Below are 25,565 nucleotides of genomic sequence, written 5' to 3'. Positions count from 1 at the left end.
TCTATTACTCGGTCTTGGTCTGTCTCTCTCTATTACTCAGTCTTGGTCTCTCTCTCTATTACTCGGTCTTGGTCTCTCTCTCTATTACTCAGTCTTGGTCTCTCTCTCTCTATTACTCGGTCTTGGTCTCTCTCTCTCTATTACTCGGTCTTGGTCTCTCTCTCTCTCTATTACTCGGTCTTGGTCTCTCTCTCTCTATTACTCAGTCTTGGTCTCTCTCTCTATTACTCAGTCTTGGTCTCTCTCTCTATTACTCAGTCTTGGTCTCTCTCTCTATTACTCAGTCTTGGTCTCTCTCTCTCTCTATTACTCTGTCTCGGTCTCTCTCTCTCTATTACTCAGTCTTGGTCTCTCTCTCTATTACTCAGTCTTGGTCTCTCTCTCTCTATTACTCGGTCTTGGTCTCTCTCTCTCTATTACTCGGTCTTGGTCTCTCTCTCTCCATTACTCAGTCTTGGTCTCTCTCTCTATTACTCAGTCTTGGTCTCTCTCTCTATTACTCAGTCTTGGTCTCTCTCTCTATTACTCAGTCTTGGTCTCTCTCTCTATTACTCAGTCTTGGTCTCTCTCTCTATTACTCAGTCTTGGTCTCTCTCTCTATTACTCAGTCTTGGTCTCTCTCTATTACTCAGTCTTGGTCTCTCTCTCTATTACTCGGTCTTGGTCTCTCTCTCTATTACTCAGTCTTGGTCTCTCTCTCTCTATTACTCTGTGTTACTCTCTCTCTCTATTACTCAGTCTTGGTCTCTCTCTCTATTACTCGGTCTTGGTCTCTCTCTCTATTACTCAGTCTTGGTCTCTCTCTCTCTATTACTCTGTGTTACTCTCTCTCTCTATTACTCGGTCTTGGTCTCTCTCTCTATTACTCAGTCTTGGTCTCTCTCTCTATTACTCAGTCTTGGTCTCTCTCTCTATTACTCGGTCTTGGTCTCTCTCTCTATTACTCAGTCTTGGTCTCTCTCTCTATTACTCAGTCTTGGTCTCTCTCTCTATTACTCGGTCTTGGTCCCTCTCTCTCTATTACTCAGTCTTGGTCTCTCTCTCTCTATTACTCTGTGTTACTCTCTCTCTCTATTACTCTGTGTTACTCTCTCTCTCTATTACTCTCTCTCTCAACCGGTTTCCTTCTGTTACTCGCCCACTGATTCTCTCTTTTCTTCCCGCGGTTCCGGTCTCTCCCGGGTCTCCGCCGCCGCCGCCACACGAGGCCCGAGAACAGCAGCAGGTCCCGGCCCACGGCCCCGCCGCCCGCCCGAGGCCGAGTTCACTCAACATCCGTGAATTAAACGGCTTGTTCCGCGCGTCCGTCCGCCTCACAGACCCCCCGACCCGGCAACAGAGACCCGGCCCCGGGCCCCGGGCCTCAGCCCCCGGGACTCTCCGACTCTCTCAGCCCCGCTCACCTGCACCGCAGAATCGGCAGAGATCGATCATTCCGAGTGGCTCATCCTCTCCCCGGGACAGGGTGTAACCCGCAGCCTGTAGGTGGGCCCGGGTGCGGCATCGCCGGGGGGGGGGGGGGTGGGGAGAGGGGGCCTGTTACTCAGGGCCCGGGGAGGGGGAGGGGGGGCCTGTTACTCAGGGCCCGGGGAGGGGGTGGGGGAGGGAGCCTGTTACTCGGGGGGGGGGGCCTGTTACTCAGGGCCCGGGGAGGGGGAGGGGGGGCCTGTTACTCAGGGCCCGGGGAGGGGGAGGGAGCCTGTTACTCAGGGCCCGGGGAGGGGGTGGGGGAGGGAGCCTGTTACTCGGGGGGGGGGGCCTGTTACTCAGGGCCCGGGGTGGGGGGGGGGGCCTGTTACTCGGGGGAGGGAGCCTGTTACTCAGGGCCCGGGGTGGGGGTGGGGGAGGGAGCCTGTTACTCAGGGCCCGGGGAGGGGGGGGGGGAGCCTGTTACTCAGGGCCCGGGGAGGGGGTGGGGGAGGGGGCCTGTTACTCGGGGCCCGGGGTGGGGGAGGGGGATGGGGGGGGGCCTGTTACTCAGGGCCCGGGGAGGGGGGGGGAGCCTGTTACTCAGGGCCCGGGGAGGGGGGGGGGGAGCCTGTTACTCAGGGCCCGGGGAGGGGGCCTGTTACTCGGGGCCCGGGGTGGGGGAGGGGGCCTGTTACTCAGGGCCCGGGGAGGGGGGGGGAGCCTGTTACTCAGGGCCCGGGGAGGGGAGGGGGGGGAGCCTGTTACTCAGGGCCCGGGGAGGGGAGGGGGGGGAGCCTGTTACTCAGGGCCCGGGGAGGGGGGGGGGAGCCTGTTACTCAGGGCCCGGGGAGGGGGTGGGGGAGGGGGCCTGTTACTCGGGGCCCGGGGTGGGGGAGGGGGCCTGTTACTCAGGGCCCGGGGTGGGGGAGGGGGCCTGTTACTCAGGGCCCGGGGTGGGGGAGGGGGCCTGTTACTCAGGGCCCGGGGTGGGGGAGGGGGCCTGTTACTCAGGGCCCGGGGTGGGGGTGGGGGAGGGGGCCTGTTACTCAGGGCCCGGGGTGGGGGTGGGGGAGGGGGCCTGTTACTCGGGGCCCGGGAGACGGCCGCTTGATATTTTCCCAGTCACAGAATCCCGGGGATGGGTCACTCCCGGTCCCGGTGGGTTCATGCAGCTCGTGGTGGAATGTAACAGCATGGAGTACCTGGAGCACCCCAAAACCAGGGGCTCCGTCCCACCGCACCCCAAGACCGGGGGCTCCGTCCCACCGCACCCCAAGACCGGGGTCTCCGTCCCACCGCACCCCAAGACCGGGGTCTCCGTCCCACCGCACCCCAAGACCGGGGGCTCCGTCCCACCGCACCCCAAGACCGGGGGCTCCGTCCCACCGCACCCCAAGACCGGGGGCTCCGTCCCACCGCACCCCAAGACCGGGGGCTCCGTCCCACCGCACCCCAAGACCGGGGGCTCCGTCCCACCGCACCCCAAAACCGGGGGCTCCGTCCCACCGCACCCCAAAACCGGGGGCTCCGTCCCACCGCACCCCAAGACCGGGGGCTCCGTCCCACCGCACCCCAAGACCGGGGGCTCCGTCCCACCGCACCCCAAGACCGGGGGCTCCGTCCCACCGCACCCCAAGACCGGGGACCACTCAGTCTCACTGTAATTGCAGTTGTAAGTGACTTGGGGCAAAAGTTTATTCCAGGGACCGATGTAGATGGAAGTGGGATGGGGGTTGAGGAGGTTCGGGGTGAGGGAGGGGTTGGGATGAGGGGGGGTTGGGATGATGGGGGTTGATGCGGGGGCTCGGGGCGTTGAGGGGGTCAGGACTGGGGGGTGAGTGGGGTAGGGGCTCGGGGATGGGGGCTGAGGGTGTCGGGGTGATGAGGTGGGTCGGGGCTAGGGGGTGAGGGGGGGTCAGGGATGGTGAAGGGGTGGACATGAAAGATGAACATAAAAGACCCCATGACACGATTTGAAGAAGAGAGGGGGGGGGGAGTTCTCCCCGGTGTCCTGGGCCAATATTTATCCCTCAACCAACATCACTAAAAAACAGATTATCTGGTCATTGATCTCATTGCTGTTTGTGGGATCTTGCTGTGCACACATTGGCTGCCACGTTTCCTACATTACAACAGTGACCACACTTCAAAAGTTCTTCATTGGCTGTGACGTGCTTTGGGACGTCCTGAGGTTGTGAAAGGCACCATTTCAATACAAGTTCTTCTCTGAAAATTGGGAAGGAAATTTGGACGTGCAAGGATTAATAGTCTCAAAATCAGAGTCTTCAGCTGCCAGTCAGGGCTAACAGCAACAATCTGAACCGTAGTGAGGCCAAGGCTCGGTCGCCATGGAGACGGCTAGGCCCCGGTGGAAATGTCACCCTCCCACCATTTCCAACGGACCTTCAGGTGGAGAGGATGCTATCGAGGGGAGCAGCCAATGACGGCCGGCGGTGTTGGCTCTCTGTGTCTGTCCCTCCGTCCCTCGCCCTCCGTCCCTCGCCCTCCGTCCCTCGCCCTCCGTCCCTCGCCCTCCGTCCCTCGCCCTCCGTCCCTCGCCCTCCGTCCCTCGCCCTCCGTCCCAACAAATGCTTCAGCCATGAGCTATTCTTACTGCAGCTGTTTCTCCTGAACCTGCCGTGGTCTGTGTGCACTCGCTACTGGGCTCGGAGATTGGGAGAATGCTGGACCTGTGCCTGCCTGAAACTGGACTCAGCGGAGGGGGGGGGCTCAGGAGTGGGCACCGTGTTGGGAGAGATGGCACCGAGTTTGATGTTTCTGTTGCCAAGCTTCGTGTTTGCAAATGAACAAAAAAGAAAGGTTTTGACAAATGCATTGCTTTCCTAGGATGAGGGAGATGTTGGTGAGGTCTCCTTTATTGCCCCAAGAAGCAGCTTGCAATTGTAGCAGTTGCTTTTTATGCCACTGAGGGGCTTTCTGGACCACCTCAGAGGCATGGAGTCAACCATGTGGTGTGAGACTGGAGTCACGTGGAGCCCAGACCGGGGTCACGTGGAGCCCAGACCGGGGTCACGTGGAGCCCAGACCGGGGTCACGTGGAGCCCAGACCGGGGTCACGTGGAGCCCAGACCGGGGTCACGTGGAGCCCAGACCGGGGTCACGTGGAGCCCAGACCGGGGTCACGTGGAGCCCAGACCGGGTAAGGACGGCAGGTTCCCTTCCCTGAAGGACATCAGTGAACCAGTTGGGTTTTTACGACAGTCTGGCAGTTTTGATGGTCATTTTATTTGGTGCCTGTCCACAAATGACCAGATTTACTGAATTCCGTTTCACTACTTGCCCTGGTGGATCTATGATGTGGAGATGCCGGTGATGGACTGGGGTGGACAAATGTAAGGAGTCTTACAACACCAGGTTATAGTCCAACGGTTTTATTTGAAATCACAAGCTTTCGGAGGCTTTCTCCTTCGTCGGACTATAACCTGGTGTTGTAAGACTCCTTGCCCTGGTGACCCATAGGTTGCTAGTCCAGGACCAGAACCACTGCACCACACTTGGTAAGTTCAGTAGAGTGTTTTGGCCTTGGTGCCGTTGCCTGGGGGCAGTGGGCAGTTTGATCAATACGCGGCCCCATATGTGGGCTCAGGCCTCTGCCTCCCCACACACTGTGCTCTCACACTCATTGATGGTCTTTAGGGGGCACCAAGCAGGGAGTGAGGCAGCCATGGCTCAGTATGGAACGTTCTCCAATGAGTCAGAAGCTCCTGGGTTCAAGCCCCACTCTAGAGACTTGAGCCCTTAATCAAGGCCGACACTCCCAGTGCAGTAGCAAGGAAGTGCCGCCTCCCCCACCCCGGTCCTCCCACTTCCTCCGCACCTCACCCCCCAAAGCAACATAAATGGCTCACCGAACAACCCAAGGAGATGTGAGAGTCAGTGCCTGTGGAACTGTCCCCCAGTGAAACTGTCCCCCAGTGAGAGTCAGTGTCTGTGGAACTGTCCCCCAGTGAGAGTCAGTGTCTGTGGGACTGTCCCCCAGTGAGAGTCAGTGTCTGTGGAACTGTCCCCCAGTGAAACTGTCCCCCAGTGAGAGTCAGTGTCTGTGGAACTGTCCCCCAGTGAGAGTCAGTGTCTGTGGAACTGTCCCCCAGTGAGAGTCAGAAGAAGGGAAGATGAGGTTGTTGTGTGTGGAATAGAAACAGCTGAGACACAGAGGCAAGCTCAGAAAACATTCAAAGATAAACATTTCTGTTTGGAACATTATTGGTTTTGTTCACCTCCTGATCACCCAGTGCTGGAGCGGGACCCTCCCATGTTTTGGAACGATTACTTCATCTGTGTGTCATTTGTTGCCCGAGATTTGTTGAAATATTTTGAACTAATTATCGGAAGGCTGAAGGGAGTTTCAATGGGAGGGAGTGTCAATGGGAGGGCTGTCAGCACGATGTGGGCCATTAGCTTTGAACAGCAGGAAGTCAGACTTCCTGTGATTAGCCCGACAGGAAAGGACTTTGCACAATCCAGGGTTCCAGTTCCTGCCACCTCCTGATTTACATGGCGATCAGCCACTTCCTGTTGACATTATCAGGTACTCGGCACATTTCCAGCTCTGGGAGGCATTCAGCACAAGTGGAAGAAACAAGTGCATTTATATAGCGCCTTTCCCACATCCCAGAGTGCTTCACAGCCAATGCACTTTGAAGTGTGCTCACTGTTGCAGTGTAAGAAATGCAGCATCCAATTTGCGCACAGCAAGATCCCACAAACAGCAATGAGGTAAATGACCAGATAATCTGTTTTTAATGATGTTGGTTGAGAGATAAATATTGGCCGGGACACCAGGGAGAACTCCCCTGCTCTCCCCATCCAACACTACAGCACGAGCAGTGTCGGCCGAGATTTTGTGCATAAGGCTCTGGAGTGAGACTTGAACCCACGACTTTCTGACTCAGAAGCGAGATGGTCACCCACGGAGCCCCGAGATAAACCAACTGACCATGGTTGGGAACATGTGACTCGATGATTAATTCAGAACTCTCTCCGTTACTTCACCATAAGTCAGTTTCACCAGTCCTGGGAACTTCACTGAAAGGAGGGGCTAGGGTCCTCGCTAAATAATCACTGCGTGTTCAGTAACAGTAAAAGAAGGTGCCCCCACGGCACAGGGCACAGCGCACGGCGCCCCCACGGCACGGCGCACCCACGGCACGGGGCACGGCGCCCCCACGGCACGGGGCACGGCGCCCCCACGGCACGGCGCACGGCGCCCCCACGGCACGGCGCACGGCGCCCCCACGGCACGGGGCACGGCGCCCCCACGGCACGGGGCACGGCGCCCCCACGGCACGGGGCAAAGTGTTAACTGTATTCATGTGATTTATATCAATTAGTGTTAATTGATATGGGTACGGTAGCACAGTGCTTATGTTACTGGACTAATAATCCAGAGTCATGAGTTCAAATCCCTCCACGGCAGCTGGGGAATTTAAATTCAATTAATTAAATAAAAATCTGGAATAAAAAAAACTAGTATCAGTAATGATGGCCATGAAACTACCGGATTGTTGTAAAAACCCATCTGGTTCACTAATGTCCTTTAGGGAAGGAAACCTGCCGTCCTTACCCGGTCTGGCCTATATGTGACTCCAGACCCACAGCAATGTGGTTGATTCTTAACCACCCTCTGAAATGGCCGAGCAAGCCACTCAGTTGTACAATCTCACGACAAAAAGTCATAATAAGAATAAAACCGGACGGACCACCCGGCATCGGACCACTAGGCACCGGACACGACAACGGCAAACCAAGCCCAGTCGACCCTGCAAGGTCCTCCTTAGTAACATCTGGGGACCTGTGCCAAAATTGGGAGAGCTGTCCCACAGACTAGTCAAGCAACAGCCTGACATAGCCATACTCACAGAATCATATCTTTCAGCCAATGTCCCAGACTCCTCCATCACCATCCCAGGGTATGTCCTGTCCCACCGGCAGGACAGACCCACCAGAGGTGGCGGTACAGTGATATACAGTCAGGTGGGAGTGGCCCTGGGAGTCCTCAACATTGACTCTGGACCCCATGAAATCTCATGACATCAGGTCAAACATGGGCAAGGAAACCTCCTGCTGATTACCACCTACCGTCCTCCCTCAGCTGATGAATCAGTCCTCCTCCATGTTGAGCACCACTTGGAGGAAGCACTGAGGGTAGCAAGGGCACAGAATGTACTCTGGGTGGGGGACTTCAATGTCCATCACCAAGAGTGGCTCGGTAGCACCACTACTGACCGAGCTGGCCGAGACCTGAAGGACATAGCTGCCAGACTGGGCCTGCGGCAGGTGGTGAGCGAACCAACACGAGGGAAAAACTTACTTGACCTCGTCCTCACCAATCTACCTGTCGCAGATGCATCTGTCCATGACAGTATTGGTAGGAGTGACCACTGCACAATCTGTAACCTCATGGCCCGGCATATTCCTCACTCTACCATTACCAACAAGCCAGGGGATCAACCCTGGTTCAATGAGGAGTGTGGAAGAGCATGCCAGGAGCAGCACCAGGCGTACCTAAAAATGAGGTGCCAACTTGGTGAAGCTACAACTCAGGACTACATGCATGCTAAACAGCGGAAGCAACATGCTATAGACAGAGCTAAGCGATTCCACAACCAACGGATCAGATCTGCAGTCCTGCCACATCCAGTCGTGAATGGTGGTGGACAATTAAACAACTAACGGGAGGAGGAGGTTCTGCAAACATCCCCATCCTCAATGATGGTGGAGTCCAGCACGTGAGTTCAAAAGACAAGGCTGAAGCATTTGCAACCATCTTCAGCCAGAAGTGCCGAGTGGATGATCCATCTCGGCCTCCTCCCGATATCCCCACCATCACAGAAGCCAGTCTTCAGCCAATTCGACTCACTCCGCGTGATATCAAGAAACGGCTGAGTGCACTGGATACAGCAAAGGCTATGGGCCCCGACAACATCCTGGCTGTAGTGCCGAAGACTTGTGCTCCAGAACTAGCTGCGCCTCTAGCCAAGCTGTTCCAGTACAGCTACAACACTGGCATCTACCCAACAATGTGGAAAATTGCCCAGGTACGTCCTGTCCACAAAAAGCAGGACAAATCCAATCCGGCCAATTACAGCCCCATCAGTCTACTCTCGATCATCAGCAAAGTGATGGAAGGTGTCGTCGACAGTGCTATCAAGCGGCACTTACTCACCAATAACCTGCTCACCGATGCTCAGTTTGGGTTCTGCCAGGACCACCCGGCTCCAGACCTCGTTACAGCCTTAATCCAAACATGGACAAAAGAGCTGAATTCCAGAGGTGAGGTGAGAGTGACTGCCCTTGACATCAAGGCAGCATTTGACCGAGTGTGGCACCAAGGAGCCCTAGTAAAATTGAAGTCAATGGGAATCAGAGGGAAAACTCTCCAGTGGCTGGAGTCATACCTAGCACAAAGGAAGATGGTAGTGGTTGTTGGAGGCCAATCATCTCAGCCCCAGGACATTGCTGCAGGAGTTCGTCAGGGCAGTGTCCTCGGCCCAACCATCTTCAGCTGCTCCATCAATGACCTTCCCTCCATCATGGGGATGTTTGCTGATGATTGCACAGTGTTCAGTTCCATTCGCAACCCCTCAGATAATGAAGCAGTCCGAGCCCGCATGCAGCAAGACCTGAACAACATCCAGGCTTGGGCTGATAAGTGGCAAGTAACATTCGCGCTAGACAAGTGCCAGGCAATGACCATCTCCAACAAGAGAGAGTCTAACCACCTCCCCTTGACATTCAACGGCATTACCATCGCCGAATCCCCCACCATCAACATCCTGGGGGTCACCATTGACCAGAAACTTAACTGAACCAGCCACATAAATACTGTGGCTACGAGAGCAGGTCAGAGGCTGGGTATTCTGCAGCGAGTGACTCACCTCCTGACTCCCCAAAGCCTTTCCACCATCTACAAGGCACAAGTCAGGAGTGTGATGGAATGTTCTCCACTTTCCTGGATGAGTGCAGCTCCAACAACACTCGAAGTTCGACACCATCCAGGACAAAACAGTCCACTTGATTGGCACCCCATCCACCACCCTAAACATTCACTCCCTTCACCACCGGCGCACCGTGGCTGCAGTGTGTACCATCCACAGGATGCACTGCAGCAACTCGCCAAGGCTTCTTCGATATCACCTCCCAAACCCACGACCTCTACCACCTAGAAGGACAAGGGCAGCAGGCGCATGGGGACAACACCACCTGCACGTTCCCCTCCAAGTCACACACCATCCCAACTTGGAAATATATCGCCGTTCCTTCATCGTCACTGGGTCAAAATCCTGGAACTCCCTTCCCTAACAGCACTGTGGGAGAACCGTCACCACACGGACTGCAGCGGTTCAAGAAGGCGGCTCACCACCACCTTCTGAAGGGCAATTAGCGATGGGCAATAAATGCCGGCCCCGCCAGCGATGCCTACATCTCATGAACAAATAAAAATAAAATTGGGGTCTCTCTTATAGAATCATAACAGCACAGAAGGAGGCCATTCGGCCTATCGAGCCCATGCTGGCTCTCTACAAGAGCAATCCAGCTAGTCCCACTCCCCCGCCCTATCCCCGTAGCCCTGCAAGTCTTTTCTCTTCAAGTACTTATCCAGTTCCCTTTTGAAGGCCATGATTGAATCTGCCTCCACCACCCCCTCGGGCAGTGCATTCCAGATCCTAACCACTCGCTGTGTAAAAAAGTTTTTTCTCATGTCGCCTTTGGTTCTTTTGCCAATCACCTTAAATCTATGTCCTCTGGTCCTTGACCCTTCCGCCAATGGGAGCAGTTTCTCTCTATCCACTCTGTCTGGACCCTTCATGATTTTGAATACCTCGATCAAATCTCCTCACAACCTTCTCTGTTCCAAGGAGAACAATCCCAGCTTCTCCAGCCTATCCACGTAACTGAAGTCCCTCATCCCTGGAATCATTCCAGTAAATCTTTTCTACACCCTCTCTAAGGCCTTCACATCTTTCCTAAAGTGCGGTGCCCAGAACTGGACACAATACTCCAGCTGTGGCCAAACCAGTGTTTTATAAAGATTCATCATGACTTCCTTGCTATGGTACTCTATGCCTCTATTTATAAAGCCCAGGATCCTGTCTGCTTTTTTAACCGCTTTCTCAACCTGCTCTGCCACCTTCAACGATTTGTGCACATATACCCCCAGGTCTCTCTCTTCCTGCACCCCTTTTAGAATTGTGCCCTCTAGTTTATATTGCCTCCTCATTCTTCCTACCAAAATGTATCACTTTGCACTTCTCAGCGTTAAATTTCATCTGCCACGTGTCCGCCCATTCCACCAGCCTGTCTATATCCTCTTGAAGTCTATCACTATCCTCCTCACTGTTCAATACACTTCCAAGTTTTGTGTCATCTGCAAATTTTGAAATTGTGCCCTGTACACCCAAGTCCAAGTCATTAATATATATCAAGAAAAGCAGTGGTCCCAGCACCGACCCCTGGGGAACACCACTGTACACCTCCCTCCAGTCCGAAAAACCACTACTCTCTGTTTCCTGTCACTTAGCTAATTTCGTATCCATTCTGTCACTGCCCCTTTTATTCCATGGGCTTCAACTTTGATGACAAGCCTATTATGTGGCACTTTATCAAACACCTTTTGAAAGTCCACATACACATCAACCGCACTGCCGTCATCAACTCTCTCTGTTACCTCATCAAAAACTCTGTCAAGTTAGTTAAACACGATTTGCCTTTAACAAATCCGTGCTGGCTTTCCCTAATTAATCCACAAGTGTCCAAGTGACTATTAATTTTGTCCCGATTCGCGTTTCTAAAAGCTTCTCCACCACCGAGGTTAAACTGACTGGCCTGTAGTTGCTGGGTTTATCCTTACACCCATTTTTGAACAAGGGTGTAACATTTGCAATTCTCCAGTCCTCTGGCACCACCTCTGTATCTACGGATGTTTGGAAGATTATGGCCAGTACCTCCGCAATTTCCACCCTTACTTCCCTCGGCAACCTAGGGTGCATCCCATCCGGACCAGGAGACTTATCTAGTTTAAGTACAGCTAGCCTTTCTAGTACCTCCTCTTCTACCAATTTTTAGCCCATCCAGTATCTCAACTACATCTTCCTTTACTGAGACTCTAGCAGCACCTTTTTCCTTGGTAAAGACAGATTTAAAATACTCATTTAGTACCTCAGCCATGCCCTCTGCCTCCATGAGTAGATCTCCTTTTTGGTCCCAAATTGGTCCCACCCCTCCTCTTACTACCCGTTTACTGTTTACAGCCTGTAGAAGACTTTTGGATTCCCTTTTATGTTGGCCGCCAGTCTATTCTCATACTCTCTCTTTGCTCCTTTTATTTCCTTTTTCACTTCCCCTCTGAACGTCCTATATTCAGCCTGGTTCTCACTTGTATTATCAACCTGACATGCCCTCTTTTTTTCTGCTTCACATCTTACTCTCTATCTCTTTTGTCACACAGGGAGCTCTGGCTTTAGTTGCCCTACCTTTCCCTCTCATGGGTACCTAGACTGTACCCGAACCATCTCCTCTTTAAAGGCCGTCCATTGTTCGAATTGATTCCAATTTACCCGGGCCAGATCCGTTCTCAACCCACTGAAAACGGCCCTTCTCCAATTAGGTATTTTTACTCTCGATTGCTCCTTGTCCTTTTCCATAACTAATCTAAACCTTATGATACTATGATCACTGTTCCCTAAATGTTCCCCCACTGACACTTGCTCCACTTGACCCACCTCATTCCCCAAAACCAGATCCAGCAATGCCTCCTTCCTCGTTGAGCCAGAAACATACTGAGCAAGAAAGTTCTCCTGAACACACTTGAGAAATTCCTCCCCCTCTTTGCCCTTTACACTATTACTATCCCAGTCTGTATTCGGATAGTTGAAGTCCCCCATTATCACTACTCTATGGCTTTTGCACCTCTCTGTAATTTCCCTGCAAATTTGCTCCTCTATCTCCTTCCCACTAGTTGGTGGCCTATAGAATACACCCAGGAGTGTAATGGCACTTGTATTGTATCTTAACTTTAACCAAATAGATTCTGTCCTTGACCCCTCCAGGACATCCTCTCTCTCCAGCACTGCTATATTCTCCTTAATCAATGCTGCCACCTCCTCCTTTCTTTCTTCCCTATCTTTCCTGAACACCTTGTATCCAGGAATATTTAGTACCCAATCCTGCCCTTTTTTGAGCTAGGTCTACATTATCGCCACATCATATTCCCATGTGACTATTTGCGCCTGCAGCTCACCGACCTTGTTTACCACGTTTCGTGCGTTTACACACATGAACTGTAAACCTATCTTAGACTTTCTTGTATTCTCTCTTGTTCTGATCTCACCTAATACTGCACTATTTCACAATCTAGTGCTATCTGTCTCTCCCAATCCTTTGTGTATCTTCTTTCTCCTTTCCAATGCCACATCCTGGTGCCCATCCCCCTGCCAAATTATGTTAAACACCTCTGCCACCCCGACAGCACTACTGAACCTCCCCGCGAGGACATTGGTCCCACCTCGAGGTGCAACCTGTCCGGCTTGTACAGGTCCCACCTCCCCCGGAACTGGCCCCAATCTCTTGTATCCATTTATAAGAGAGCTGATCCAGGGTGTGGAGTGTGTAATGTGGATCTCTGTGCATAAAGGCTCTGAAACAACTGAAGACCAGGCTCCAGTATTCTATCTCTCACCACCGGGCTATCAAATTTATTACACAAAGCACACGGTGCCCCCACGGCACAGGGCACAGTGCACGGTGCCCCCACGGCACAGGGCACAGCGCACGGTGCCCCCACGGCACAGGGCACAGCGCACGGTGCCCCCACGGCACAGGGCACAGCGCACGGTGCCCCCACGGCACACGGCACAGCGCACGGTGCCCCCACGGCACAGCGCACGGTGCCCCCACGGCACAGCGCACAGTGCCCCCACGGCACAGCGCACGGTGCCCCCACGGCACAGCGCACGGTGCCCCCACGGCACAGCGCACGGTGCCGAGTGCAAAGACTCACAAGCCACTGGAGAAATGCCAGTTGTCAGACCTGAACACACATGGCACCTGATTCCAAATAAATTAGAATGAAAACAAATCAGGACTGTCCCAGCAAAAAAAATTCAGATTATGTCTGTTTGCCTTTTCGCCAAATCTTGAGTCTGTACAGCTCCTGATTTCAGTACCACGGGTCGGGGTCGGTAACACACACAGACCCCAGCACACACACACACACAGACCCCAGCACACACACACACACAGACCCCAGCACACACACACACACAGACCCCAGCACACACACACACACAGACCCCAGCACACACACACACACAGACCCCAGCACACACACACACACACAGACCCCAGCACACACACACAGACCCCAGCACACACACACACACAGACCCCAGCACACACACACACACACAGACCCCAGCACACACACACACACACACAGACCCCACGCTCTGTCCACACTCCTATTCCCAGTATTCATGTATCTCCCTCTTTAAATATCACTCACTGATCATCGAATGAAATCCCCAAATCCCAACACACTAACCTTGAGGAGTTTATCAGGAGGCGGGGGTCCGGTCGGTGAGGCGGGGGTCCGGTCGGTGGAGGAGGCGGGGGTCCGGCGGGTGGTGGAGGAGGCGGGGGTCCGGTCGGCGGGTGAGGCGGGGGTCCCGGTGGGTGAGGCGGGGGTCCGGTCGGCGGGTGAGGCGGGGGTCCGGTGGGTGAGGCGGGGGTCCCGGTGGGTGAGGCGGGGGTCCGGTCGGTGGGTGAGGCGGGGGTCCCGGTGGGTGAGGCGGGGGTCCGGTCGGTGGGTGAGGCGGGGGTCCGGTCGGTGGGTGAGGCGGGGGTCCCGGTCGGTGAGGCGGGGGTCCGGCTCCCTCAGCCCGCGCTCAGTCCCGGTGCCGAGTCATGGACTGAACTTTCCCGGACTCTCCCTCTCTCACTCTGAGAAACCATTTCCTTCTCCGTCAGTTGAGCTTCCTGCGGGGGGGCGGCGGGCCGGGGATCGGGGGAGGGGGGAGGGGGGAGGGGGGCCGGGTCGGTGGGCGGAGTGGCCGGGGCCGGGGGCGGAGTGACCGGGGGCCGGGTCGGTGGGCGGAGTGACCGGGGGCCGGGGCCGGGGGCGATTCTCCGCTCACTGACCATCGACTGGACTCAAAGCTTCAGGATTCCGAAAAGTTTGAAGAAATTATTGAACCGGAGGAAAAATCGAACCGTCAGCTCCTCATGGGGGGAGTGAGGGAGGTGGGAGGGCGAGGGGGTCGGTGAGAGGGCGGGAGGGTGAGGGGGTCGGTGAGAGGGCGGGAGGGTGAGGGGGTCGGTGGGAGGGTGAGGGGGTCAGTGAGAGGGCGGGAGGGCGAGGGGGTCAGTGAGAGGGCGGGAGGGTGAGGGGGTCGGTGAGAGGGTGAGGGGGTCAGTGAGAGGGCGAGGGGGTCAGTGAGAGGGCGAGGGGGTCAGTGAGAGGGCGGGAGGGTGAGGGGGTCGGTGAGAGGGTGAGGGGGTCGGTGAGAGGGTGAGGGGGTCGGTGAGAGGGTGAGGGGGTCGGTGAGAGGGCGAGGGGGTCGGTGGGAGGGCGAGGGGGTCGGTGAGAGGGCGAGGGGGTCGGTGAGAGGGCGAGGGGGTCGGTGAGAGGGCGAGGGGGTCGGTGAGAGGGTGAGGGGGTCGGTGGGAGGGCGAGGGGGTCAGTGAGAGGGTGAGGGGGTCGGTGAGAGGGCGAGGGGGTCAGTGAGAGGGCGAGGGGGTCAGTGAGAGGGCGAGGGGGTCAGTGAGAGGGCGGGAGGGCGAGGGGGTCGGTGGGAGGTGGGGGGTTGAGGGATAACATATGGATTTGAAGGTTGATGAATGGGTAACACAGGATTCAGTGAACGTACAGAAGGAAAGGTGCAGAGTGATGGAGCCGGGGATTGTCCCACTGGGAGTTCCCAGACAATGTGAAACTGGTGTCACGAGGCCAGCACTGAACTCAGGGCCCCGTTATATGGTGAAAGAAGGCACTGTAACCTTGTGCAGATCTTTGGGGAGCCCACATCTGGAATAGTGTGTAGTTTGAACACCAAATCTTCCAAAGGACATTGATGTGTTGGTGAGGGGTCAGGGACAAGCAGCAAAGCCGAGTTCTGGCCTGGAGATCTCCTGACTTCAGAGGAGAGACTCGCAGAACTCATCTTATTTTTACTGGTGAAATGATTTGAGAAATGATCCAGGTGTGTTAGAGGCAACGTGAACAGGTTCTTCAACTCGAGCAGACGGGTTGAGTAAATGGATTAAAACTAAACCTCAAATGAGACTGGACATAAGAAGAAATGTTTCCCCATTGAGTGTTGGAGGAGGGGGATCTGACTCCTGGTATCGGCAGTTGGTGATTTGTTAATTTGCTTCCTCTGCTCTACCCATGGGTTGCCAATTCTCCAGGATTATCCTGGAGTCTCCAGTAATTAAAGATGAATCTCCAGCACACTGCTGTGGGCAAAAACCTGGGAGGAAAATCATAGGGGCACCAAATAATTCTGTTCTTCATCCATTTTGTTTGAACACTTTTGTTTAATAGTTGTAAAAATATTGGAAATGGGAAAAAAGGCTGTTTTTGACAGTCTAGAAACAGTCTGTTCATTTTCCAATTGTAAACAATTTTGCAACACCAAGTTATAGTCCAACAATTTTATTTTAAAATCCACAAGCTTTCGGAGGCTTCCTCCTTCCTCAGGTGAATGTGGAAATGAAATCCTCGAACCCTTCGCATTTATAAATCACAGAACAATGCCTGGTGATTACAGAGAGTCTTTTCAACTGCCCGTTGCCAAGGCAACCAAAGTGTTCAGACAGATAGGTGTTACCTACAGGGCCACCGAATATACAAACGGCCAGAACTAAAAAAACAGATGATGTGGAGATGCCAATTAAAAAACAGAGCGAGAGAGGCAGAAACATCCGGAAGGAAAAGACAGCAATTGACCCGTTATATTAAAAACAGATAACATTTGTTCGCTGGTGGGGTAACGTGTAGCGTGACATGAACCCAAGATCCCGGTTGAGGCCGTCCTCATGGGTGCGGAACTCGGCTATCAATTTCTGCTCGACGATTTTGCGTTGTCGAGTGTCTCGAAGGCCGCCTTGGAGAACGCTTACCCGAAGGTCGGTGGCTGAATGTCCTTGACTGCTAAAGTGTTCCTCGACTGGGAGGGAACCCTCCTGTCTGGCGATTGTTGCGCGGTGTCCGTTCATCCGTTGTCGCAGTGTCTGCATGGTCTCGCCAATGTACCATGCTCCGGGGCATCCTTTCCTGCAACGTATGAGGTAGACAACGTTGGCCGAGTCACAGGAGTATGAACCATGCACCTGGTGGGTGGTGTCCTCTCGTGTGATGGTGGTATCTGTGTCGATGATCTGGCATGTCTTGCAGAGGTTACCGTGGCAGGGTTGTGTGGTGTCGTGGACGCTGTTCTCCTGAAAGCGAGGTAATTTGCTGCGAAAGATGGTCTGTTTGAGGTTGGGTGGCTGTTTAAAGGTGAGTAGTGGAGGTGTGGGGATGGCCATAGCGAGGTGTTCGTCGTCATTGATGACATGTTGAAGGCTGCGGAGAACATGGCGTAGTTTCTCCGCTCCGGGGAAGTACTGGACGACGAAGGGTACTCTGTTGGTTGCGTCCCATGTTAGTCTCCTGAGGAGGTCTATGCGATTTTTCGCTGTGACCCGTCGGAACTGTCGATCGATGAGACGAGCGTCATATCCCGTTCTTACTAGGACGTCTTTCAGTGTCTGTAGGTGTCCATCGCGTTCCTCCTCGTCTGAGCAGATCCTGTGTATTCGCAGGGCCTGTCCATAGGGGATGGCCTCTTTGATGTGGTTAGGGTGGAAGCTGGAAAAGTGGAGCATCGTGAGGTTGTCCGTGGGCTTGCGGTAGAGTGAAGTGCTGAGGTGCATTTTCCAATTAACCTGGGAAGGTGGTGTCCTTTGGGATGGACTTGTCAGGCGACCAATGGTGGGAGTGTGGGGTTGAGGCGGGAGGTCATGTGATGAAACCTCCAGGAATACCAGAGTTGGCAACCCTAGCTCTGCCGTCGTCCCATCTTCGATGAACTCAGGGCATGGATGGGTACATGGGACTGGGATGTTATAGCTATTACTGAAACATGGCTAAGGGAGGGGCAGGACTGGCAGCTCAATGTTCCAGGGTACAGATGCTATAGGAAAGATAGAGCAGGAGGTAAGAGAGGAGGGGGAGTTGCGTTCTTGATTAGGGAGAACATCAAGGCAGTAGTGAGAGGGGATATATCCGAGGGTTCGCCCACTGAGTCTATATGGGTAGAACTGAAAAATAAGAAGGGAGAGATCACTTTGATAGGATTGTACTACAGACCCCCAAATAGTCAACGGGAAATTGAGGAGCAAATATGTAAGGAGATTACAGACAGCTGCAAGAAAAATAGGGTGGTAATAGTAGGGGACTTTAACTTTCCCAACATTGACTGGGACAGCCATAGCATGAGGGGCTTGGATGGAGAGAAATTTGTTGAGTGTATTCAGGAGGAATTTCTCATTCAGTATGTGGATGGCCCGACTAGAGAGGGGGCAAAACTTGACCTCCTCTTGGGAAATAAGGAAGGGCAAGTGACAGAAGTGTTAGTGAGGGATCACTTTGGGACCAGTGATCATAATTCCATTAGTTTTAAGATAGCTATGGAGAAGGATAGGTCTGGCCCAAAAGTTAAAATTCTAAATTGGGGAAAGGCCAATTTTGATGGTATTAGACAGGAACTTTCAGAAGTTGATTGGGAGAGTCTGTTGGCAGGCAAAGGGACGTCTGGTAAGTGGGAGGCTTTCAAAAGTGTGTTAACCAGGGTTCAGGGTAAGCACATTCCTTATAAAGTGAAGGGCAAGGCTGGTAGAAGTAGGGAACCTTGGATGACTCGGGAGATTGAGGCCCTAGTCAAAAAGAAGAAGGAGGCATATGACATGCATAGGCAGCTAGGATCAAGTGGATCCCTTGAAGAGTATAGAGATTGCCGGAGTAGAGTTAAGAGAGAAATCAGGAGGGCAAAAAGGGGACATGAGATTGCTTTGGCAGATAAGGCAAAGGAGAATCCAAAGAGCTTCTACAAATACATAAAGGGCAAAAGGGTAACTAGGGAGAGAGTAGGGCCTCTTAAGGATCAACAAGGTCATCTATGTGCGGAACCACAAGAGATGGGTGAGATCCTGAATGAATATTTCACATCGGTATTTACGGTTGAGAAAGGCATGGATGTTAGGGAACTTGGGGAAATAAATAGTGATGTCTTGAGGAGTGTACATATTACAGAGAGGGAGGTGCTGGAAGTCTTAACGCGCATCAAGGTAGATAAATCTCCGGGACCTGATGAAATGTATCCCAGGACGTTATGGGAGGTTAGGGAGGAAATTGCGGGTCCCCTAGCAGAGATATTTGAATCATCCACCGCTACAGGTGAGGTGCCTGAAGATTGGAGGGTAGCAAATGTTGTGCCTTTGTTTAAGAAGGGCGGCAGGGAAAAGCCTGGGAACTACAGACCAGTGAGCCTGACATCTGTAGTGGGTAAGTTGTTAGAGGGTATTCTGAGGGACAGGATCTACAGGCATTTGGAGAGGCAGGGACTAATTAGGAACAGTCAGCATGGTTTTGTGAGAGGAAAATCATGTCTCACGAATTTGATTGAGTTTTTTGAAGGGGTAACCAAGAAGATAGATGAGGGCTGTGCAGTAGACGTGGTCTACATGGACTTCAGCAAAGCATTTGACAAGGTACCGCATGGTAGGTTGTTACATAAGGTTAAATCTCATGGGATCCAAGGTGAGGTAGCCAATTGGATACAAAATTGGCTTGACGACAGAAGACAGAGGGTGGTTGTCGAGGGTTGTTTTTCAAACTGGATGCCTGTGTCCAGCGGTGTGCCTCAGGGATCGGTGCTGGGTCCGCTGTTATTTGTTATTTATATTAATGATTTGGATGAGAATTTAGGAGGCATGGTTAGTAAGTTTGCAGATGACACCAAGATTGGTGGCATTGTGGACAGTGAAGAAGGTTATCTAGGATTGCAACGGGATCTTGATAAATTGGGCCAGTGGGCCGATGAATGGCAGATGGAGTTTAATTTAGATAAATGTGAGGTGATGCATTTTGGTAGATCGAATCGGGCCAGGACCTACTCCGTTAATGGTAGGGCGTTGGGGAGAGTTATAGAACAAAGAGATCTGGGAGTACAGATTCATAGCTCCTTGAAAGTGGAGTCACAGGTGGATAGGGTAGTGAAGAAGGCATTCAGCATGCTTGGTTTCATTGGTCAGAACATTGAATGCAGGAGTTGGGATGTCTTGTTGAAGTTGTACAGGGCATTGGTGAGGCCACACTTGGAGTACTGTGTACAGTTCTGGTCACCCTATTATAGAAAGGATATTATTAAACTAGAAAGAGTGCAGAAAAGATTTACTAGGATGCTACCGGGACTTGATGGTTTGACTTACAGGGAGAGGTTAGACAGACTGGGACTTTTTTCCCTGGAGAGCAGGAGGTTAAGGGGTGATCTTATCGAAGTCTATAAAATAATGAGGGGCATAGATAAGGTCGATAGTCAAAATCTTTTCCCAAAGGTAGGGGAGTCTATAACGAGGGGGCATAGATTTAAGGTGAGAGGGGAGAGATACAAAAGGGTCCAGAGGGGCAATTTTTTCACTCAAAGGGTGGTGAGTGTCTGGAACGAGCTGCCAGAGGCAGTAGTAGAGGCGGGTACAATTTTGTCTTTTAAAAAGCATTTGGACAGTTACATGGGTAAGATGGGTATAGAGGGATATGGGCCAAGTGCAGGCAATTGGGACTAGCTTAGTGGTATAAACTGCGCGACATGGACATGTTGGGCCGAAGGGCCTGTTTCCATGTTGTAACTTCTATGATTCTATGATTCTATGAGTGCCCCCAATGCACCGGTGTGATATTTCCATTCATCCTGCGCTCTCCTGGGAGTGGTGTTGCCAGTTTGGTGCCAATTAGTGTGGATTTGGGGGCCAGTCAGTGCCCAGCAAGAATGGGATTGAGATTGTCCTAAACTCATTTCATTACAACTCTTCCAGCCAGCAGACAGCCTACACTGGATAAAGACCAGGTCCCACTACTGTCCAACCCTCTAACTATTTCAATTTAAAATTGTCACTAAGAGAGAGTGAGGAGAGAGGTTTGAAGAAATTTCTTCACACAGAGGGTTGTTGGAGCAGGAATTGTTTTGCTCCAGGTAGTGATTGAGAGAGAGACCATTGCATCATTTATGGGAAAATTGGAAAAGATTTGGGTTATTGGATTGTTTCAGCAAAGAAGCGGCACAGACACAATGGGCCGAATGGCCTCCTTCTAGAAGTGGAAGCTTCAGTGATTCTCACCCTCTGCATCAACAAGAGCCCTTCCTCCATGGTCTTAACCAGTGTCATTCAAACACATGGAGACAAGCAGCAGGCCTGCTGCAGCCAGATAAGGACCATTTACCAAGTGTTCTCTAGACGTGTAAACAGTTGTCGATAAACCTTAAGTGAATACCTTGTTATACCTAGTGCCAGCTAGGCCCATATTGGAATCTGTGAAACTCTCCTCTCTGAGTCAGAAGGTTCTTGGTTCAAACCTAAATTGCTGGGCTCGTGCTCACAATCTCGGCCGATGGTTTAGCGCAGTTGGATGAGACGTTAAATCAAGGCCCATCTGCCTGTTCTGGTTCAGATGGGTATTAAAGATCCCATGGCACTATTCAAAGAAGAGCATGGACCTCCAGAAGGCATTCAATAAGGTTCCACACAAACAATTATTAGCAAAAGAATTGGAGACAGCCTTTTTGACTTGGGTTGGTAATTGGTTGGGAGGTAGGAGACAGACAGTGGGGATAAAGGGGAGGTACTCTGATCACCAGGATGTGACGAGTGGTGTTTCCCAAGGATCTGTTCTCGGGCTTCAACTTTTTACCATATTTATCAATAATTTTGATGAAGGAATAGAGAGTTGTATATCTAAGTTTATAGATGATACTAAGTTAGGCAGATGGGAGCAGGAAATTGCAATGGGACATAAGACAGATTAAGTGAGTGGGCAAAACTATGGCAAATGGAGTTTAATGTGGGCAAGTGTGAGGTCATGTGGGGCTAAGGCGGGTAAATGGAGTTGAGCTACAGATCTGCCATGATCTAATTGAACGGCAGAACAGGCTTGAGGGGCTGAATGGCCTCCAACTGTTCCTAATGTTGCTATGAGTTCTCCTGGTGTCCTGGACAACATCCCTTCTTTATCCAGCATTCATCACTCGACTAACACCAACATCATTCACAAGATAATTACGGATGAGATGGCCATTCGGCCCATTTTAATTCATCCATCCAGAGAGATCCTACCCTCCCTCCCCGTCGTAGAATCTAATTGTTTCTTAATTAATCTAGGGTTTTTCTTCACTGCTCAATCTGGAAACTTATTCCATATGTTGATCACTTTTTGTATGAAGAATTTCCTGATATCTGCTCACAGATGACCATATCCATGGAACTGTATTCCAGTAGGAGTTAACACCCTCATGGAAGGGGAGAAGAGGAGAAGGAAGGTCGGGCGAGGGGAGGTGGGGCAAACAAAGAGAGATGAGAAAAGGGCTGAGGAGGAGAATGGATGGGAGGGAAGGCGAGGAGAGGTGAGACAAGAGGAGGAGAAGAAAGAGATGATGAAAGGAAAGTAGGGGAAAAAGGAGAGGAGAGAACGAAGGAACTTGCAATTATATAGCACCTTTCGTGACCTCAGGACGTCCCAAAGCACTTTACAGCCAATTAAATACTTTTGAAGTGTAGTCACTGTTGTAATGCAGGAACCGGGGCAGCCCATCGCCAATTACGCACAGCAAGATCCCACAAACAGCAATGAGATAATGACCAAATTAATCTGTTTTGAGTGATATCAGTTGAGGGATAAATATTGGCCCAGGACACCGGGGAGAACTCCCCTGCACTTCTTCGAAATAGTGACCGTGGGATCCATTACATCCGCCTGAGAGGGCAGATGGGCCTCGATTTAACGCCTCATCCAAAGGACGGTGTGAAAGAGAGAAATCAAAAGGAAGAGTGGAAATAAAACATAAAATTGAAGTTTCCCTTCCTGATCCATATTGACCTTGGGGTCAAATAAGTAATGAACTCCGAGGTCAAACATATTAAAATAAAACTAGGTGATTTGATGGACAAAAACTGAAGTTTCTTTCTCAGTTTGGGTGCGATTTGCTTAAAGGAAGGAGCTTTCAAGATTACAACACAGCCAGATCACAGAATAGATTGTATTATCAGTTCCTGCCTCCTGCCTATCGCACCCAACACATAAACATGTGTCTCTCTTCATTTCCCTCCACAGTCTAGGACCAATCCTGAGTCAGGAAGGCAGTTCGTGATGTACTTAGCGACTCAGAAAGGCAATAGAAGCAAAGGTTAAATTTTTTTTAATGCGTTCATGGGATGTGGGCGTCGCTGATGAGGCCAGCATTTATTGCCCATCGCTAATTGCCCCTGAAATAGTGTTCAGCACAGGAATTTGATGGGGTTAAAGGGGATATACTTCAATGCAAGGAGTATTACACACAAAGCAGATGAGCTAAGGACACAGATAGACACATGGCAGTATTGCTATAACGGAAAACTGGCTTAAAGAGAGGGATAATTGGCAGCTCAATATCTCTGGATAGAGTTTTCAGGCAGGATAGAGTGGGTGATAATAAAGGAGGGGAGGGGTAGCATTATTGGTTAAAGAATCAATTACAGTTGTGAGAAGGGATGATCTGCTAAATGGATCATCAATCGAGGCCATATGGGTTGAGCTAAGAAATAAAAAAGGGGCAGTCACACTACTAGGAGTGAACTATAGACCCCCGAATAGCGAAAGGGAGATAGAAGAACAAATAAGTAGGCAAATTTCTGAGTGCAAAAATAAGAAGGCAATAATAGTAGGGGTCTTCAACTACCCTAACATCAACTGGGATTCAAACAGTGTGAGGGGCACAGAGGGCGCAAAATTCTTGATCGTGTCCAGGAGAACTTTTTTAGCCAGTACATGACAAGCCCAACAAGAGGGGATGCAATTCTAGATTTAGTCCTGGGAAATGAAGATGGGCAAGTGGGTGAAGTGACAGTGGGTGACCATATTGGGGATAGTGACCACAATTCAGTTAGTTTTAGCATTATTATGGAAAAGGACAGAGTTAAATCAGGAATAAATGTTTTAAATTGGGGGAAGGCAAATTTTACAGAACTAAGAGGTGATTTGGCAGAAGTGGACTGGACACAACTACTTGAGGAGAAATCAGTGACAAGCCAGTGGGAGGCACTAAAAAGTGACATTCTACGGGTACAATGCAGACACGTCCCCTCAAAGAAAAAGGGTGGCACTGCCAAATTTATAGCCCCCTGGTTGTCTAGAAGTACACGGGGCAAGATAAAGCAGAAAAAGAAAACTTATGACAGTCACAGAAAACTAAATACTGCAGGAAGCCTAGAGGAGTATAGAAAGTACAGGGATGACGTAAAAAAGGAAATAAGGAAAGCAAAAAGAGGGCATGAAAAAATATTAGCTAGTAAGATTAAAGAAAACCCAAAGATGTTTTATCAGTACATTAAGAACAAGAGGATAGCTAAGGAAAAGGTGGGACCTATCAGGGATGATAAGGGTAACTTGTGTGTAGAAGCAGAGGATGTGGGTAAGGTTTTAAATGAATATTTTGTCTCCGTATTCACAAAGGAAAGGGATGATCTGGACGTAGTAGTTAAAGAGGAGAGGTGTGAAATATTGGATAAGGTAAACATAACGAGAGAGGAAGTACTAGAGGGACTGGAATCCTTGAAAGTTGATAAGTCACCAGGGCCGGATGGATTGTTTCCTCGGCTATTGAAGGAAGCCAGGGAGGAAATAGCGGATGCTCTGAGGATCATTTTCCAATCCTCACTAGGTACAGGGGAGGTACCGGAGGACTGGAAGACTGCAAACGTAGTACCATTGTTTAAAAAGGGTACGAGGGAAAGGCCGAACAATTATAGGCCGGTCAGTCTTACCTCGGTGGTGGGTAAACTATTAGAATCAATACTGAGATAGGATAAACTGTCACTTGGAAAGGCATGGTTTAATCAGGGATAGTCAGCATGGATTTGTTCAGGGAAGGTCATGCCTTACAAATCTGATTGAATTCTTTGAGGAAGTGACAAGGAGGATTGATGAGGGTAGTGCAGTGGATGTTGTCTATGTGGATTTTAGTAAGGCATTTGACAAGGTCCCACATGGCAGACTGGTCAGAAAGGTAAAAGCCCATGGGATACAGGGAAATGTGGTGAATTGGATCCAAAATTGGCTCAGTAACAGGAAACAAAGGGTAAAAGTCGATGGATGTCTTTGCAAATGGAAATCTGTTTCCAGTGGTGTGTCACAGGGCTCAGTGTTGGGTCCCTTGCTGTTTGTGGTATATATTAATGATTTGGACTTGAATGTAGGAGGCATGATTAGCAAATCTGCAGACGACACAAAAATTGTCCGTGTAGTTGATAGAGAAGAGGATAGCTGTGGACTCCAAGAAGATATCAATGGGTTGGTGGAGTGGGCGGAAAAGTGGCAAATGGAGTTCAACCCGGAGAAGTGTGAGGTAATGCACTTAGGGAGGGCAAACAGTAAAAGGGAATACGCAGTAAACGGGAATATATTGAGGGGTAGAGGAAGTGAGAGACCTTGGAGTGCATGTGCACAGGTCCCTGAAGGTGGCAGTACAGGTAGATAAGGTTGTGAAGAAGGCATACGGAATGCTCTCCGTTATTAGCCGAGGTATAGAATACAAAAGTAGGGATGTAATGATGGAACTGTATAAAACGCTGGTAAGGCCACAGCTGGAGTATTGTGCGCAGTTCTGGTCACCACATTACAGGAAGGACGTAATTGCTCTGGAGAGAGTGCAGAGAAGATTTACAAGAATGTTGCCAGGGCTTGAAAATTGCAGCTACGAGGAGCGATTGGATAGGCTGGGGTTGTTTTCCTTGGAGCAGAGGAGGCTGAGGGGAGACTTGATCGAGGTGTACAAAACTATGAGGGGCCCACATAGAGTAGACAGGAAGTACCTGTTTCCCCTAACGGAGAGTTCAAGAACTAGAGG

At 51.3% G+C, this 25,565-nt stretch overlaps 1 protein-coding gene across 3 annotated transcripts in view; it reads right to left on the bottom strand.

Moving 5' to 3' along the window:
- The window catches only part of LOC137333959 (hyaluronidase-2-like), a 42,199-nt gene extending 27,786 nt beyond the window's left edge, over window positions 1-14,413 (bottom strand). Inside the window, exon 1 of one of the 3 annotated variants that reach the window (XM_067998327.1) lies at window positions 13,973-14,413. The gene's annotated coding sequence lies outside the window, so the exon portion shown is untranslated. Of the gene's footprint in view, window positions 1-1,403; window positions 1,511-13,972 lie in introns of those variants that run through there. The other 2 variants (XM_067998324.1, XM_067998326.1) reach the window with 2 other exon arrangements.
- Window positions 14,414-25,565: the final 11,152 nt, after the last annotated feature.

The sequence above is a fragment of the Heptranchias perlo genome, chromosome 17, assembly GCF_035084215.1.
Source record: "Heptranchias perlo isolate sHepPer1 chromosome 17, sHepPer1.hap1, whole genome shotgun sequence".
NCBI classification, from domain to species: Eukaryota; Metazoa; Chordata; class Chondrichthyes; order Hexanchiformes; family Hexanchidae; genus Heptranchias; species Heptranchias perlo.
Note: the sequence above shows the minus strand (reverse complement) of the source record. Positions and strands in the feature narration are given on the sequence as shown.